General features: G+C 37.9%; 1 protein-coding gene and 1 non-coding gene across 4 annotated transcripts in view; both read left to right on the forward strand.

Annotated features, from left to right (window-relative positions):
- The first annotated feature begins 4,739 nt into the window (after nt 1-4,739).
- LIFR (LIF receptor subunit alpha) overlaps nt 4,740-15,806 on the forward strand; it is an 89,224-nt gene continuing 78,157 nt past the window's right edge. Inside the window, exons 1-2 of one of the 3 annotated variants that reach the window (XM_074202650.1) lie at nt 4,784-4,828; nt 7,462-7,501. The gene's annotated coding sequence lies outside the window, so the exon portion shown is untranslated. Of the gene's footprint in view, nt 4,829-5,141; nt 7,502-15,806 lie in introns of those variants that run through there. The other 2 variants (XM_074202649.1, XM_074202652.1) reach the window with 2 other exon arrangements.
- LOC141503640 (U6 spliceosomal RNA) lies at nt 15,682-15,789 on the forward strand. The gene has a single exon (XR_012472984.1). It is a non-coding gene; the product is annotated as a U6 spliceosomal RNA (small nuclear RNA).

Raw genomic sequence — 15,806 nt, forward strand, 5'->3', positions numbered from 1 at the left:
CTCTAATATTTATGCCATTAGAAAGGCTGTCATTACTTACAAGTGGAATGCATTCATTCTTCATTCAGTCTTATAGAATCTCCATTTTTTCTTTGAAACTCAAATTCATATCCTCTCTTCTTAGGAAATTAATTTTTATATATTTTATAATTTATTTGCTATGTACATGTTTTCCCCCAATAATGCATAAACTCCTTGAGTATATGGATGGCTTCTTTGTCATCTCTATAATATCAATCAACAATTGATAACAATCAATCAATCTATGAACATTTATAAGTGCTTACTATGTACCAGATACTATGCTAAGTGCAAAGTGGTGATTGGCAACTAATATGCACTTAATAAATTACTGTAGGATGAATTCCATTGTTTCCTGACTCCTGTAAGAAATCTCCCCTTTGTTTAAGCAGAAGACCCTGCCCAGTTCTTCTTCACATCTATCAAGTTCCCTAGGTTAATGTCAGAGGGATGAAATAAAAAAAGCAAATATTGATGTTATTAAAAAAAGTTTGGAGATCAAGTCTTTTGTGTATTTCTACTCAGTATAAACATTTTTAAAAAATTATACATTTTTTATCCCTAAGAAAAGCTTTTGAAAGATTCCTAGGGAAATGTTATCTATAATGTTGTCTCCTGTATTTTCCATATCTCTTAGAATTCCAAACTACTCTAGGTAAAGATTTCTAAATCCAAGGGAAAATTAGCTGATTACTCTCATGTCCTTTTTTTCCCAAGTGATTTGATTATAAGTTTGAATCTTGTCCAAAACAGGGCTCCAAAATAAATTTAATTCTACATTTATCAATCAGCCTTCAGACTAAGAATAGTTTCATTCCATTCAACCTCCCATTGGTTAGTAAAAAGCTTTCACATTTGTTGGTTTACTATACTTAATTTGCAAATTTTTATTCAGTTCCAAAATTTCTTCCAGGAACTCTGCCGTATCTTGTTCCACTGATTTATAAACACTGTACATATTAGCTCACACAACATGAGAAGCATGTTTAATGGGCCAAGATACGTGTAATTTAATAACAAAGAAAAAACCATCAGCTCAAGTTCTTGGCTTTCATGACTGACTGATCTTTTCAAAGGACAAAAAGCCCCTCACTTTTAGAACTTTCATCACAGGTTATTATTATTATTATTATTATTATTATTATTATTAGTTATTATTATTATTACTTTCTGTTTAACTGAAGTCATTTTTCATGCAAACATTTCTATTTATTCTATTTAGCAGATAGCTAAAGAAATTGAAATAAAACAGAAAAAGTCAATCGAAGAGAGAAAGGAGAATGAAACAGATTGCAATGAAAAAAACTGCCCAATTTGAAAAATCTCTCTACCACTTACTATTTATATGACCTTAGACAAATCATTTAACTTATTGAATCCCAGTTTTTTCACCTACAAAATGAGGAGTTAACTAAGTGGCTCACAAAGTCTCTCCAACACTGAAGTTACAATTATTAATAGTTGAAGAGTAAGAAGGAAGAACACAGTTTCTATAATATACACTCAGATAGCAAGGCCACACTGCTCAGCCAGCCATTTGCTGTAAGATATTCTACTTTATTCACATATGAAACAAGTTTAACTTATTGTTAGATAATATGGTCCTTTACTTCTAATGTGGGCATCTTTATCATACATATATAGAAATATCAACCTTAGTACTTAAAGCTCACACAGTTTGAATTCTCATGCTAGTGGCTTATTAGTGAAATGCCTCATCTTGAAAAAGGGGGAAAAATCTCAATACTTGCACATTTGTTAAGAAGTAGCCATGTGGGGCAGCTAGATGGTGCAGTGGATAGAGCACCAGCCCTGGAGTCAGGAGTACCTGAGTTCAAATCTGGCTTTAGACTCTGAATAATCGCCTAGCTGTGTGGCCTTGGTCAAGCCACTTAACCCCATTGCCTTGCAAAAACTTAAAAAAAGAAAAAGAAGTAGCCATGTTCTATTATTTCAAGATAAAGAGAGTAATAAAGCATACCAGGATCCTCAAAGCTCATGGGGAATGAGGGTTACTGATATTCACAGATTGGTCTAGGTGGAGGGGAAAACTAATTAAAATGAAATTATCTAAATGATCCACATTAGTTTATTCATGATTTCTTCAATAATTTATTTTTTTCCACAATTTTTTTTTCCCCACAATTGGTTGAGAAAATTCACTTGGGCTGCATAGCTAGCAAAGCCATAGAATACTTGGACTTTTTAGATTTCCAATAGTGAGTTACTGTTTATGTACAGAGCTAGTCATACCAGTTCACTAGTCATAGATGATTTGTAAGTTTTTTTTCTTTTCACCTGTAAGTCTATATTAAATGCTTGCAACAATGAGGTAACATTCAAGAAAAGGAATCATATTGCAGCATAATAATCTTTTTAAACATGCAAAGTCAGCTCATCCATCCAAACTTGCATGATATCATGAATACTTTTCAACAATAATATTTGTTAAAAATGCACTAAAGCATGTATTTCTATATAAAGTACTAATATAAAAGTACTATATAAAGCACTCATATAAGGTACTATATAAAGCACTTATATAAAGTACTATATAAACCACTTATATGAGGTACTATGTAAAGTACTCATATAAGGTACTATATAAAGCACTTATAGAAGGTACTATATAAAGCACTCATATAAGGTACTTAAAACTTAATACTTCAGGGAAAGAGTTTCCTTAACTTTTCCCACTAACACACACACACACACACACACACACACACACACACAAGAGTATTTCTCCAGTTGTCAAAGATGCAAATAGAGTGAGACAAGAATGGAAAAGGGACACCTCATAAAGTTTCCTCTCTATAAAGTAAGAATATTTTTACAAAACCTACTCTTCAAATTGATAGGCCCAGGGAAGAAAATTCACTCATCTCCGGCATATAGATAGTTCTTATATTTCTGTGCTTTTTTAAAAAAAAACTTTTTCTGTAGAAACTAATTTTTGTTTCATTGAACAAAGCAACCTGTGACATTCGATTTCACAGTTATTTCCATAGAAAAAGGGTGGGGGGAAAAACATGAGTAGCTTTGCCAAGTGTAGAAGCTATAAAAGGACCACCTTCACTAAGGGGCTAGGTACTGCATGTATTACTGTCTCTAGAAGCTGACCCCCTGGGACTGCCGTGCTTTGAAATCGCAGTGTTTCTTTCAGGCCATTAATAAAAAAAAAAAAGCCAGGTCTGCAGAGGAAGGTGTGTATCCAGGGCCCCGGTAATTTGCGTGGCAACATTTCCATCTGGCACATTTCTGAACGCTGCAGAAATTAATTGTGCCAAGGCAAACATTCTCAGAAGGGTCCGGCATCAAGGGTAAACATCTTGCCACTGTGACTCTGCGCCATCAAACACTTCGGCTCGTCCCATCCTGTGCATTACTTGGGGAGCAGCACCCCGTGGCCCGGGGAAACTGCGGAAATGGGAACAATGCGCCGAGGAAAAATCTTACACCATTAAGGGATCCGTTTCTTCTTCACACAAATAATAGCCCAGCCACGCCTTGCTTTACAGGCAAGACTAGATGGCTCCAGGAAATTCTCAGGATTGAGAATGTCCTGTCTGTCCTCTCCAGCCGACCTATCCCTCCCACAGTCAAGTTCATCCTCACCTAGAGCCGGGCCCGAGGACGACCACCTGGAGTGGCCCAAAGTGGGCCAGACTCGTGAGCCCGGGCAGTCCTCGGGGCACGGCGGCCATCCGGAGCCGTCCGGAGGCAGCGGTGCCCGGCTGCGGCCAGATAGAGTCAGAGCCCGGCCCTGGGAGCCCGCGGGGAAGGCGGACCGCTTAGGTGTCCTGACCTTTCCCTCATCCGCCTTCCCCGCAAGCAAAAGGAGCAGCTCTGCCTCTGGGACCTTCTGTAAAATGCGTAGCCCTGGAGACGCTAGCTATACATATATAGATGTAGAGAGATAGATAGATAGATAGATAGATAGATAGATAGATAGATATGTGTGTGTCCGGCTCCGGGGGAGTCGCATGCCCCCTGCCCAGTTGCATCACTGCTATTGGCACTTTGCTCGTCGGGCCCGTTGCGGGCGAGGGCTCGGACGTTGCGGCCAGCGTCCCGGGCCGGGCCCGCTCCTCGGCTGGGTCGGCTCGGGCTCGTCTCCCCGGGAGGCAGGCGGGCCCCCCTCGGCGGAGCGCCCCGCAGCGGCCCCGCTAGCCCTGCCTCCCTCGCGCCCTCCCTTCTCTCCGGGACCGGGATGACCTTTCGGGATGTGCCCCGGGCCGGGGGAGGGGGGAGTCCCCCCCTGGAAGCCCCGCCCCGCCGCGCCCCCCGCCGCGCCGCCTGGAGAGGCTCCCGGGCGCGCGCGCGCCGGCCGGGGCGGGGGGGGAAGCGGCGCGGGCGCGCGGCGGGCGCGCGCGGCGGGGGCGCGCCCCGGGCTTCCTGTTGTGCTCGCGGAGGGAGCGAGCCGGGCGGAGCCGCGGGGGCGGGGCGGGGGCGGGGGCGGGGCTCCGGCCAGCAGCGCCCCCAGCTGTGCTGCGTGCAGGCGCCGCCCCCGCGCCGCAATCACAGCTGTCGGGTCCGGGCTCGGCCGCCGCCGCCGCCGCTGCCGGAGGGCCGGGACCGAGGCGAGGCGAGGCGAGGCGAGGCGAGGCGGGAGCGTGGAAGCGGGCGAGCGGGCCTCCGGAGCCCGGGCGGAGGCGGAGGCGGAGGCGGCGGCGGGTCCTGCCCCGGCTCTGCCTCCCTTCCCCCCCTCGCCCGCCGGGAGCCGGGGCCCGAGCCGGAGGCTGCGAGCGGCCGCGCCGCCCACGGGAGGATGCACGAGTAGCGGCGCCGGCCCCGCCGCCCGCCGGTGAGTGAGGGAGGGCGGGCGGGACGGGGCGGCCGGGGGTCCCAGCCGGGGGGCGGCGCCGCCCGCCTGGGCCGCTCGGGGAGGCAGCCGGAAGGAGGGCAGGGACCCTCGCCGGCGCCCCGCACACCGGCTCCGGCCGTCCCCGGGACCCCCTCCCCCACGGCCAGACCTTGGACTGGAGCCGCGGCCGCCGCGCAGTGCCCCGAGCCGGGGCGGCAGCCGGGCCCGCCGGACGGGGGTGAAGCCTGAGCGGGCCGGTGCAGGTGGACCGCAGCCCCGTCCGGGCCGTCCGCGCCGTCCGCGCCGGTGCAAGGTGTTCTCCGGGGGACGCGAGTGCCTTGCCCAGCCCAGCCCGGGATACAGGTTTTTTGCACTGAAAGATTTTATTTCGAGTTTTACAATGCCCCCCCTAATCTTACATCTCCCCCCCCCCCCCAGAAGGCAATTTGCCAGTCTTTACACCTATAATACAATTTTTTTTAAAAAAAGGCATGAATCTGATTGAAATGAGTTTTTAGTGTTTTGTCAACTATGTGATACTAGATAACAGATTTTCTTGAAAGGAAGATTGCCTTGTTGTTATGGAAACTTCCTTTTCTGTCAGGTTTTTTAGCATCTAGAATTTTAATTAGGAGTTGCCCCAGATCCTTAAATCACCATTTCCTTCAAACTAAGAAACAAGGCAAAAATTTTGTTCATCAAGTCGTGTCAATGTTCAAAATTTTTCCCTTGTATTTTTCTTTTTTTCCTTGTATTTTTCTTATCTAGGTGTTTGAGGGGTGACATTGAAATGGTATTTGGAAGGAGTATTAGCTAATTGCCTATTAAAACTTTTGAAGTATGTTTTCAAGGTGAGCTGTGTGTTTTTCCCCAACCTGGGTTTAGGTTATAATACACCTACGCATAATGCTATGCAAACCTTATTTTTGGCTTCTTAGAAATTCAGTGGATCAGGAATTGGTTTGATTTCTTGCAAACATCATTCCTCTCCATGGTCTTGCTTAAGTAATATAAAGAATAAAGGTCTCCTCTCTATAATTGTCTAAAAAAGTATTTTTCCAGTTCATTTTTAAGGTTTGTGAGTTGATTTGAACATCTCTTATAATAACAAAATATTGCCCGAGATATGCTTTATATATTTACAGTCAGATACCAAACTTGAATATTCCATTTCTACATATATGGATATATACATATATATATTATAATATACAAAATATTGTCTGAGGTTTGCTTTAGATACCAAAACTTGAATATTCCATTTCTATCATTCAGATTTTACTGTGCCTGGACCTTTGCATCCCCCAACATATACTAACACTTCGGAGATCCTGCTTAGCAATGTAGTGTTAGTTCTAGTATTGATTTATTCAGCCAATATTTGAAACTTCCAAATGTTAAGATCCTGGAACTAGACATTCACCCAGACTATAATGTCTTGCCAAAGAAATTAGCTATTCATTCGAAAGGGAAGTAAGACAAATGAGTCAACTTCTTAGTTAATGAGAAATTTGCATTTCAAGAAATGTTTGTGCTTCAGTTTTTTAAAAGTTTGAACATGAAAAGAATTTTTGTGATTGAAATAAGAAATGGCAGTTTATGTTCTAAAGTAATACATTTAAGCTTAGACAGCAGGATCCGTGAATTCCCTAGATTATTCAGTTTTACTATAAATTTTATACTCCTTTGGCTAACATGTATAGGTAAGTTACAAGAATTGTCACTTCTAGGATATGTCTTTTAATAACATTACTGAGATAGGAGAATATCATCATTTATGTACATTAGTGATGTGTTTATTGAATTTGTTTCATTTAAGTTTGAATTGTCAGCACTCTGTTATTAATGTAAATTACAGTATTAATGGAGGTGGGATATATAAAGTCAAAGATTTTATTGCTTAATTTATCATTAAATGTGAAAATTATCTAACATTGAGGTTTTATATTAAAAGGACACATAGGTGTATCTATCTAAATGTTTATAAATGGCTAAAATTTTATTTGTTATCAATGTGGTATATAGATTCCCATATCTTTCATGTTGAAAATAACCTTTGAATTAGAGTAAGGAAGAACTTCATGAAATGTTCAATAGAATTAGCCCTAGATGTTGGAGGGTTAAAGAAAACTGTACTCTCTTGGTAATTATATCCAGATTTAGGGGGATTTTATATTCAATTATGCATTATTTAAATCCTCTGCTTTGAATATTTGAATCATACTTCATTTTACAATTAAGTTCAATGTCCCCTCTGTCCTTATTTTAGGCAGTCTTTTCCACCACATTTTATACTTTGGTACATTCTCTGAAAATATAACATTTTATTCATGGCTATTACTGTGACATATAATTAAAATGTTAAAATTTTGTTGATGCAATAACAGACTGTTTTGACATTATGTAGCTTATATACAATCTTAAATTTTTTGAAACATTCATTTGTTTACTTGTGAAATTTTCAAAGGTGTTATTTTTTGGTATTACAATTGGTATAAACTATTCACTAAAAGATTAAATATGTATATAAAAAGTACATAAAATGTATATAAAATTGTAGAAAGAAGATATAAACACCTGTATTTTTATTGATATTGTCATCACAAAAGGATTATGTTCTTTCTCTGTTTTAGGTAACATTTGGAAACCTGTGGCATTTCCTCATTCTAATTTGTAAGCTACTTGTCATTCTAAATTAGTGTGCATTTGTGTATGTGTGTATGTGCAGTTATACATGTTGAGAGAAAGACAAGAGAGCTGGCAAATGCATGCAAATAACTTCTCCAGAAAGCTTGGGAAGAAGCAAGTTAGTTTTGGTAGTAGGCATTATGATAGCAATTTAATGAGTATTTATAATCTCTTTATCCTGTCTGACCACTAGGATTTTACGATTCTGTCATCATCCTGCAAAAAAAAATTTTTCCCCCATATCCTAACAGTTTATTTTTAACCTAATTAGATTTTTCCTTATCTTCAGTCTTTTTTGTTTGTTTGTTTTCAAGGGACTTTATAAATAGTAGTTACTCAATAAATGTTGAATTGAATCCTGAATTCATGTATATATCATTACTGTTTTTAATTGGAAGATCCAGTGGAAATGTGGCAGTAGTGGTTTAAAAATGGGTTTGGAGAACCAAGTATTGATAATGCCAATTTCAGAGAACAGTAGTGAGATAAAGGACAAACAGCATAAATGAAAGCTAAATGAACAGCTAAATAAGCTGTTCAGATCTTAGCTGGTCTTAAATTAGTCTCAGAAGAATAAAATTGGCCTGATACTTACAGATATTAGGCATAAGTTATGAAGTAAGCAACTATGACAATTATGATATTTGCTATCATAAATGTAAAGGCCATGTCCTTAGCATTTACATACAGTCTTTTAAATTTGTTTATGTAAGCTACTTGATGACAGGTACTCTGCATATTAAACTTTCTAATATTAGAACTGTAACTTACTTACCTACAGTCTTGATGATGAACCTTAGAACTGCAAAAAGCATTAATGATCATTCAGTTTCATCTCTTCATTTTATAAAATTAAGGAAACTGAGATTTATACCTGATCTATCTTTAACTGGTATTCTTTTCACTCTCAGGGTCTTTTTAATCTTTTTTTTGTGCATGAATCCTTTCTCACAATAATGTTTTTAAAATGCATAAAATAAAATACAGAGAATAACAAAGGAAGCCAGTTATCAGAATTTTTCTTAGAAGGCCATAGACCTCAGGTTAAGAACCACTATCCTATAACTATATTATAGATGGTATATGAGTCTGATATAGGTGATCTTTGATTGTCTGGATTTAATCTTCACCATTGTGTTTCTGTCAGACATTATAAACCACATATACTTTTTAGTTCACTCCAAACACATATTGCCTCAGAGGTTCAAAATTTGTAAATGTTCATGGAAGAATGGGAATAAGAAGTAGGAAAGGTACAGGACTCTCCATTATGGGGGCAGGAGTGTGTGTGTGGTGGAGGGAGAAGGAGGAGGGTAAACAAAAGTACATACACTAGGCGATACTTTTAAATAATACTTTCTACAAATGCACTTTTTAAAAAATGCCCCCAAATGCAACCTTTGATGGCAACTAGGAATATATTTTATTATAAATCTCATTTGTTAAATGAAAGCTCAAAACCTTAGTAAATGCAATTTATAACAATTTTAGCTGTCCAAAAATGGAATTTGCTACCTTAGATTAGGTGAATACACCATTAATATAGTTTTATCTCTTGATACTGTATCCTTTCCAGGTTTCTTTTTTTCTGATACTGCTCTCTTCGTTTTCCTCTTGTCTTTCTGACCATGTCTTCTCAAGTTTCATTTGATGATTCTGTAGGTTTCTCCCAAGCTTTAGGCCTTTCCTTCTTCTTTCTTCTACACTATTTTATTTGATAATCTTATTAGCTCCTATAGATTTAATTATTATTTCTATGTTGATGATTCTCAGATCTGCTTATACAGACCTAGACTCAAATGAAGTCATCTTTTCTGCTAAGCTATCCCTTCTTCCTTCCTTCCTTTGAGTCACCAGACCAGTAAAGTAGAAATCATCTTCTATCTCTCGCTCTTTCCCTCTCCTCCCTCCCAGTTCAGTCAGTTTTCAGGTCTACTTTCTCAGCATCTCTTATATACCCTTTTCTGTTCTCTGATCCTACTACCATCCTGATGAAGGCACCTCATCCCTTTATACCTGAACTATTCTAATTGTTTTCTGGTGGTCTTTCTGCCTCAAGTCTCCCTTCTCCAATTCATTCTTCATTCAGCTGTCAAGTTGATCTTCCTCAAGATCAAGTTAACCTCCTATTTTCCCCCAATTCAATTAATGACAGTGACTTTCTCAAACCTTGAGGACCAAATACAAAATCTCTGTTTGATATTAACAGCTCTTCACCAACTCCTCTCCTCCTTCCCTTCCAAGTATTTTGTGATCCAATTGGCATTTCCTCTTCTGACTGTGCCTTTTCTACTGTCCCCCATATCTGGAATGGACTCCATCTTCTTCTCAATCTTCTGGTTTCTCTGTTTTCTCTTAAGTTTAAATATGGGTTTGGAAAACCAAGTATTGATAATACCAGTTTCAGAGAACAGTAGTGAGATAAAAGATAAACAGCATAAATGAAAGCTGAATGAACAGCTAAATAGCTGTTCAAATCTTAGCTGGTCTTAAATTTGTCTAGCTAGAGTCCTATCTTCTATAGGACAGCTAGATGGCATGGTGGATAGAGAGCACTGGTCCTGGAGTTAAGAGGACCTGAGTTCAAATTTGGCCTTAGACAATAATTAGCTCTGGGAAAGTCACTTAACTGTATTCCCTTAAACAAATAAAATTTTTTAAAAAAGAATCCTGTCTTCTATAAGAAGACTATCCTGGTCTCTTTTTAAGCTAATGCTTTCCCTTTGTTAATTATCTCTAGTTTATCCATGTGTAGCCTGATGATATATCGTTTGAATATTGTCTCCCCATTAGATGTCAAGTCTATGAGATCACAGACTTTTTTATTCTGGGAGGAAGGTATCCTGGTGCTTAGCACAGTATGTGATGCTTAGTAGGCACCTAATAAATGCTTGTTGAGTACAAGAAGAGTAAATGTAATACAAATGGAAAAGTAGATTGAACACAGATTTTAAAGGGATTATATGTGACAATTTGAGAAGCTTATATTCTTTGAGGCAACAGGAATCTACTGGGTTTGAGAGACATACTCAGACCTATGTTTTAGTAAAATTACTTTGTCATCTGTGTGGATGATGAATTGGAGAAAGAAATGACTTGAGATAGGGAGACCAATTACGAAACTATTGCAAATGTCCCAAGATGAGTAGGGATGAAGGCCTGAGTTATGGTGATGACTGAGTTAGAGAGGAGGCATGTAATAGAGATGGACATGGTGATTAAATATGTGGGATGAAGGAGAGTGATGAGGTTGAAGAGAATTTCAAGATATCAAATAATGAAGCTTGTTGCGACATCAAAAATAGAAAAGTTTGGAAGAAGAGTTTTGGGGAGAACATTTAGAGCATAATGAGTTGAAGATGTTTATGGAGCAACTGTTTTCAAATACTCCATAGACAGTTTTTGATATGGAATAAGAACTTAGAAGAGAGACTAGGCTGCTTTATAGTCATTTATTTGCAAAGATCATAGTTAACCTTTGGAATTGAAGAGATTATCAAGAAAGATCATGGGACCCAGTTAAGAGATGTGATGTGGATGAAAGAACCAGTAAAGGAGATTGAGTGACAGGCAGAGGTCATAGATAGAAGAATCAAGAGAGGGTAGTTTAATGAAAACTCTGAGAAAAGAGAATATCTAGAAAGGGTGAGGGAGAATAGGCATTATTGTCATATACCTCTAAAACCTATAAATTCTTCCCTTTTCAGTTTGTCCAGTTTAGTTAATTTTTTTCCAATTTTCATTGCTACTATCCTAGAAAACTATATCATCCAGGCTACTTTCACAGACTTGCAGCTGTGGGCTACCTCCAGTTTCTTTCCTTTTCCCTTCTCCTTTCACTCCCCTCCCCCCACTTCCACCCACTTACCCCATTGCCCCTCTTTATGGGATCTGCCTAGATGGGCAGGTTAGAAAAGCAGAGCCCACTTCTCCTAGTACCAATTGGCAAAGAAACTGTGTTTCAGTCCTGATGAGTTTCCCCTCTCCTCAGATTCCTTGAAGGATTCTTCATGTTGCCTCTGGCCTGGTAGCAAGGTTTTCAGGCGTGTACAACCAAGCCAGATCGTTTTCTTTATCTTTCTTTCTTTCTTTTTTTTTTTTTTTAAAGGTTTTTGCAAGGCAAACGGGGTTAAGTAGCTTGCTCAAGGCCACACAGCTAGGTAATTATTAAGTGTCTGAGACCGGATTTGAACTCAGGTACTCCTGACTCCAAGGCCGGTGCTTTATCCACTACGCCACCTAGCCACCCGAGCCAGATCTTTTTAATGTGTTACTGTTGCTGTATGTTATTTCACAATTTGGAAATCCATAGGTCCAGTCCCTGAGGAATAAAATCGAAACTCTTGAGTCAGGCATTCAAGGGTTTTCTCAATCTATTTTGCAGGCTTATCTTTCAGTTTCCCCCATTTAAAAATCTTTTGTTTAAGTTAAATTGAGTTTTCCCAAAACTAGTTTAGTGTCTTCTCCCTTTCCTGCCCCAGATTTTTCTTATATTAACTCTGGCTAGAACAATGTTCCTTATATTCTTTGCCTATTCAAATTCAACCATCCTTCCTTCTCAAAGCCACAAATCAATTGCTCTTCTCTTTCATGAAGTAACCTTAGTAGAATTCAACCTACCATGATCTATCCTTCCCTGGAACTCATAGAAACTTATTGCATTTATTTTCCAATCAACTTCATATTGCTTTTTGGTATTTCTTGCTTTGTATTGATGAACTCATCTTTTTTTTGGTTTCTTGATTTTTGTATTTTCAACTAGATTATAAAGTTCTCGAAGAGAAAACCATTGTATATACTTATTTATGTTTCCTAGTAGTTTTTTCTAATAGTATTCAATATATACATAGAAAGATAAACAAAACATTTGTGTGTAATTTTTTCTTTTTTTTTTTTTAGTAGAGAAGACCTTCCAATGAAGGTAAATGCCTTTGTGAAGGTGTGGGTGCAACTCTGTGTATGGGGGACATAAGGCAGACAATTGGAAAAAAGTAATATTATGCAATATCATCTGAAATGTTGAGTGCAAAAATAAGCTATATAATAAGTATGATTTCAAGGAAGATAAAATTAAATTTAGATATGAAGAGATAAAAAATAGTCTATGAAAAATGTCATATATTTTTTAGAATTTTGTGGCTATTGGATCATTGTTTAGTGTCATAGGATTGTGGTCTGTAGTCTGGAGTCCATCTAGTTTAATTCCTTCATTTAACAGATATGAATCTAATACTGAGGGAAGTTAGTTGACTTGCTCAAGGTCACATATGTAACTAGTATCAGAGAAAGAATTTGAACCTAGATCCATTTACTTCAAATCTAATATGCTTTCTCTTGGACCACTTTCAACCTGGAAATGAGGTAAACTTATCTTCAGTTGATGAATGGTGACTGACACCTCAGTATAATCTTCTTTGAGCTTATTTTGTTGGACCATTATTAATAAGAATAGTAGTATTTATAACAAGTTTTCTGTTTATTTCAGCAGTACATCTCCTAGGGTGGTGGCTTAGAATTTTATATCAAAATGTTTGTCATAGTATATTTTTAAGTCAAATTATGGATACTAGTTACCCTTAAGCAAATCTAAGATATGAAGATCTAATTTATAATGAAGTGAGCATGGTCATTTTACAAATAGTATTCTTGTTAATACAGTTAAAATATAACAACTAAACGTACAACTTTACAAGCTTTTATCTTTTGTGTGAAGCAAGTATGTACGCAAATGTTATAAGAAGTATTGTCCAAGACTGGTGACCCATGGTAGAAAATAGTCTTAGAACAAGTGTTCCCTTTTATGTATTTTCATGGTATAATTATAGAATACAATTTTGTCATTTTCCTTTTTAAAAAAAGCAATTGTTTTAATACTGTTAGAAAATAAACAAATATGATATTTATGGGTCAAGGTTATCAAAGTTTTCTTTACAAGTTATCTTCTATTCATTCCTTCTATGTGAATCTATTTGACATAACTCCGTCAACTTTAATCATTTCAGTGTTGGGTTTTTAATATATCCAGAAAGCATTTTGAATAGTAATAACAAAAAATAGAATTAATGCCATTGTATTTTTAGTATCCTCTGCTTAAATTATTCTGCTCTATTCAGTACAGAAATGGAAAAGAACCTGACAGGACGGAAGGCCACTTTTATATTTTTCTTTGTTTTGTGAATTGCAATGGAGAAAGAATCCCTCATAAATAGTTGGTTTATTAATGATGGTCCTTTCCACACTTAGGCTTGCCCTTCAAAAGCAGATAGAATTTATTGCCAGAACCATAGTATTTGAAGTCTTTTCAATATATTTGATAGAATGTGCCAATGTTTGGGCTCCATTGGTTTGGTTATTGAGCACCCAGGGTTACATTCATGTCTTGATTGAAACATGGGGGTTAGCCTAGCTACAGCTTTATAAAGATAATAGAGAACTGCTTTACTCTCAGCTTGGAATCTGCATTGCTTTCTTTATACATAAAATAAAGAAGTAGAGAACTATATTTAAATGTATGGTGTCACATACTCATTAAACTATTCAATGGAAACCTTAAGTTTTAAAGTTTGAATCTATTTGGAATTGAAGACAGATCAACAAAGCAAGTTACCTGTGGTTAAGAAAGGAAACACAACTTTATAAGTTTTGAGTGATGATATCCTTAAACATCAAAACTGTTACAGCTCTCATTCCATAAAATGGACTCTGTGTAACTCCTTTTGTGTGTCTTTCCCTTTGTGGGACATGAATCTTCATGTCTCTATCCATGTACATGTCTCTGCTTGTCTACATTTTTCCCTTTTCTTCACTGTCTCTTTAGAGTGACCAGTAATATTATAGAATTGAAATTTTTATTTTAGTTGGGAACTTGGCTGCATCAAAGAAAGAAGTTCAGGAATTGCCAACTGTACAAGATAAATTTTTTAATATAAAAGAAAATGTATTAGGGACAACAGGAGAGATGAAGAAGAGACAAAAGGAAGGAGAGCATCCAATGGAGAAAGTGACTAAGATTAGATTTGGTGAGAGATTAGACACAGTGATAGAGTAGCAGCAGCAGAAAGTAATGGTAAGTCACAATTAAGAGCAGCAGTGAGAGTGGCAACTTGTCAAATGACTCTGAAAACAACCACTGATGAAATTCTGAAGTGTGCCTGTGTGACAGTAGGTGGTGACATTCTCCTGCCCTTCAGGATTGTAACCCTTAAGGAAATATATGCATACTATGAGGAACATATGCTAATCAGTCCAGTAAGAAAAAGAAGTCTGAATTTGTTTTTTCTATATGTCATGGCCTGTGGAGATAAACTAATTAATCCAGATCTATATCTGTAGCACAATACAGTCTAAAAAGGCTAGGGAATATTTAATATATTTTTTAAGTTGTCCATTAAAAACCGGTTCTAAAAACACAGGTTCTAGCATTTGTCTCTGTAGAAAAAATATAATAATTCCTATCATTGCTTTCTTTGTCTAGACAACTGAAGTTTTACCATGGAAATGAAAGTTGTTATTGTAGTAGATTCTTGTTCTAATTCTATGAAATAGCTAACTTATTTCTATGTTCTTAGATCCTGGGTCTAGAGGTTAAACAGATATTAAAGTTCAAGATTTTATTTGTATAGTAGCCTAAAATTCAGATGAGAATATATATGTGGAAGCATTTTGAAAATTAACATGTAAAAGTATAAAATTATTTTAGAATTCAAAAAAAGAAGTAATGAATGTAATAAACAATGGTGTGACTAAAGTGAAATCTCTTTAAACCTGAATATTGATGAAAAAAGATATATCATATTAAATTTCAAAAAACATTCTCAAAGTTGTTTCCTCAAAATAAGCATAAAAAAGACTAATAATTACTTAGGCAATTGTCATCTTTTATGTCTATGGCATTTATAAAAAGAACCTGTAATGGAGTTTTGCAGAACCATCCTTTGCTGTTCTATTTAGATAAATCTGTTACTATTTGAAGTTGTATGTTAGCAATTGAATTTTTATTGCATGCTTGCATGTGATTATGTGTGTACATGTATATGTATATGTACATAGATATACTTGCTTGAGGTACTAGTAAAAGCACCAGTCAGGAGACTGGTTTATGCTACTTCCAAACTTTGTGGCTATTGGTAAACCAAAGCTAATTCTTAGATTTTTAATAGAAGTGAGTGCTCACTTCAGCAGCACATATACTAAAAATTGGAACGATACAGAGAAGATTAGCATGGCCCCTGCGCAAGGATGACACGCAAATTTGTGAAGAAGTGAACAGGAGAATGGTGTTGCCATTAAC

The sequence above is a fragment of the Macrotis lagotis genome, chromosome X (genome assembly GCF_037893015.1).
Source record: "Macrotis lagotis isolate mMagLag1 chromosome X, bilby.v1.9.chrom.fasta, whole genome shotgun sequence".
Classification (NCBI taxonomy): Eukaryota; Metazoa; Chordata; class Mammalia; order Peramelemorphia; family Peramelidae; genus Macrotis; species Macrotis lagotis.